Genomic DNA, 3,077 nt, shown 5'->3' on the forward strand with positions numbered 1-3,077 from the left:
GGTGTGGGGTAGGACAACAAAAGTGGTATCTTTATTCACGAAGGGAAGTGGGGATAAGTGAAGTAATCATGGCATGTGAGCCTAAAGTCAATGGGAAAGGAAGTTATTTGAAAAATATCTGAGAGATAAGATTAACCAACAATTGGAAAAGTAGGGATTAATAGTAAGATTAAAACGAGAACTTACCAGTTTGAAGTTTGATCTTGATTTTATGAGGAGTTACGATGAGCGATTACGTGAAGGCCGTCATCCCATTTGGCGCGTCATACTTCAAAGCAGCGGTGTGGAATCACAGAAACAAGTAGTTGACCATGAACATAGTAAGATTTTGAGAACTGGAATTACCATATGACCTTGATAATATGAGGGTGGGAGCAGTGGGCACGTAATCGCTCATCGTAACTCCTCATAAAATCAAGATCAAACTTCAAATTGGTAAGTTCTCGTTTAATCTTACTATTTAACTTCGGAGTCATGTGAGTGACTACGTGAAGATTTCAAAGCTCTGTGGTTTCACGCCGGAACCGAATCCATGCGTAACACACTGCATGAAGTGACCATGGATGAGTGAAAAAAGATTCATGCATTCAGACATGACTTGGTTTGTTATGCTGATGCTTGATCATCCAATGATAATAATAGCAACCCCTTTCATCCAGAAGAAACTATTAACAGAGTCAAAAATGGAGTTGGCAAATACCCCCGATTTGGCAATGGGTTGTATTAAAAGTTGGTAAAGTATGTTCGTTTGACTATCCTGCAGCTGCTAGGATGTGGTTCAAAGCAAACGTACATAATCCTATGAGCTAATGTGGTAGCAGCCCCGGTGGAGTGCATGTTGAAATGTTAGCATTGACTCCTGCATTCGCCAAACTCCCGTTTTACCACCTGAAGATGGTAGAACTAAACTTCTTATGAAATTTATATATATATGTATTTCTTCCACAATACATTGTTTCGTTTGGAGCCTTTAAGGCTCTAAGTGATCTAGACATATTGTTGTGAATGTGTGAGCACACATTCCCGAAGGTCCATCGGGTATGCCATGAAACTGTATGTACCTCACGCCTGGTTAGCTCTGGTTTATTAAATCAAAACATAATATATTATGTTATTAACATATGTAACCACCCTGTCCAGTCGTAATTTATGTCGTGACTGGACCCGTTGCACTGAGGCCAGTGCCTTGAGGATTATTACCTTTTGAGAGCCAGCTTGAGATAAGGATGTAGCTGGAGCCCCCTGCTGAAGCAATGTTAACATTACGTCATGTCCCATACTCCCATGTTACTGGGCCTGGGAGAACTTGTATTAAGCTATCCTATATAATTCTGGATATCAGAGGGTGAGGCCCGACAGAGTGGGTTCCACTTGCTGCAGCAAATATGATGAGAAGCACGTTTGCACCGTTTAATGGCACTGTAACTGAGTATTGTCAAAGACTCATAAGAAATGAACTCTAGGACATCAGTTATTCGTGCTGTATAGCATGTAACACGTGTATTCAGCTAAAACCGTTTCCCATCTGCTGAAGTGGAGATGTCCTGCCTCTTTTTGGTGCTATCCTGCATTCTGCAGTGAGCACTCCACGTATTTGTCTGACAACCCGCGGCGCAGGAAATCGTCTCGGAGTCTTCAAGTCAATGACTTGATGTATCATGCAGCGCTGGTCTCCGAGTCACAGGCTGTACCAGCAAGTTTTATGCTTTGAATAACCATATATGTTCTATATAATTCCCTATATTAGCGGGAACCATGGCTGCATATATGAGTCAGGCAGATTGAGGCCTGAAGCGGTGTCTTGCTGGATAAATTGCAAAACCCCACTGATGAGGCAGAATGGAGAAAACACACATGCAATAATTCCTCCACCAAGTGGCGATAATGTATCTTTTGCCACTGTATGCCACATGTTTTGCAGCTGGTAAATAATCCTGTATGTAAATATATCGATATTCGATGTTCCATCGAGCCTAAATTACATTAAATACTTTGTAGTCCAACATCCATCCTGTGTTTCATAGATTTCACATGAGATAGTAGTTTAAAAATAAGATTAGGTAAATATCACAGGATATTTAAACTTCATAGCACCCATGTGACTAACATATACCACCCCCATAGTGTATCAACTTGGAGTTGAGCATGCAGATTGTGCACATTCTTACAATAACCTTTAACGTATAGAATGCACCGAGTTATAGGTAGTTGAACCCAATTACTGAAAATTGGTAACTTATGCAACCCGCATCCGCCTCCGTAACTGGAGATGGCATACCATACTTCTCATCTTTGAGCACTAGCATCAATTTGTAATACTAAGTATACCCGACCAAAATACTAGAGCAATGCTGAATACTGCCACCATCGTGATTTCGGTAGCTTCAGCTGAGAATAGCATAGGTTTATTTGCAATGACCTATATGGTACTAGAGAGGTTAATTCTTTGCATGTTTTAACTTCAGGTAATGCAAAGCCCAATTTGCACCGCTGATACACAGCTGCTATATTGTCAACTACATCTTGATGAATAGAAAGCTGTTTGATAACCAACGAGGTTGTTACAGGCTTCTGTTAATTGCATCTCTTGCTCCAGGGCGGAATCCCTTGTTAGTTAAATGTTAATCCCAATAATCAGTAGTTCTGATTGGTATCAACTTAAATTGACTGGGGTAGGGTGTGTGGATTCCATGTTTCTCCTGACCCCTGCTTGGGTCTTGGTCTGAAACCTCATCATACTGAGCCTGCCTTGTCAGACAATTCTGGCCATAACTCTGAGTTTGCCTTGAAAGACGACTGATCATATTTCTGTGCCCAGCTTTCAAGCTACCACCGGCTTCAGTGTACCGCTTACCCCCTATGGAGGTGTGGGGTGTGTTGTCGCCTACTGATGAAGCTTTGCTTGTCGTTGGTACCTTGATTAGTCCGGCAGCTTTTGCTTCCTTCTTCTGGTCTTACCCGAAGAGAGGATTCGGCGGCTGGTTTCTCCAATGTCACCCTGAAAGCGCTGTTCCCTTGCCGTCACTTGTGGCGTGAGAACTCTGGCCTCTTCCGGGTATTCTGCCAACGGCTGGAGA

The sequence above is a fragment of the Amblyraja radiata genome, chromosome 11, assembly GCF_010909765.2.
Source record: "Amblyraja radiata isolate CabotCenter1 chromosome 11, sAmbRad1.1.pri, whole genome shotgun sequence".
NCBI classification, from domain to species: Eukaryota; Metazoa; Chordata; class Chondrichthyes; order Rajiformes; family Rajidae; genus Amblyraja; species Amblyraja radiata.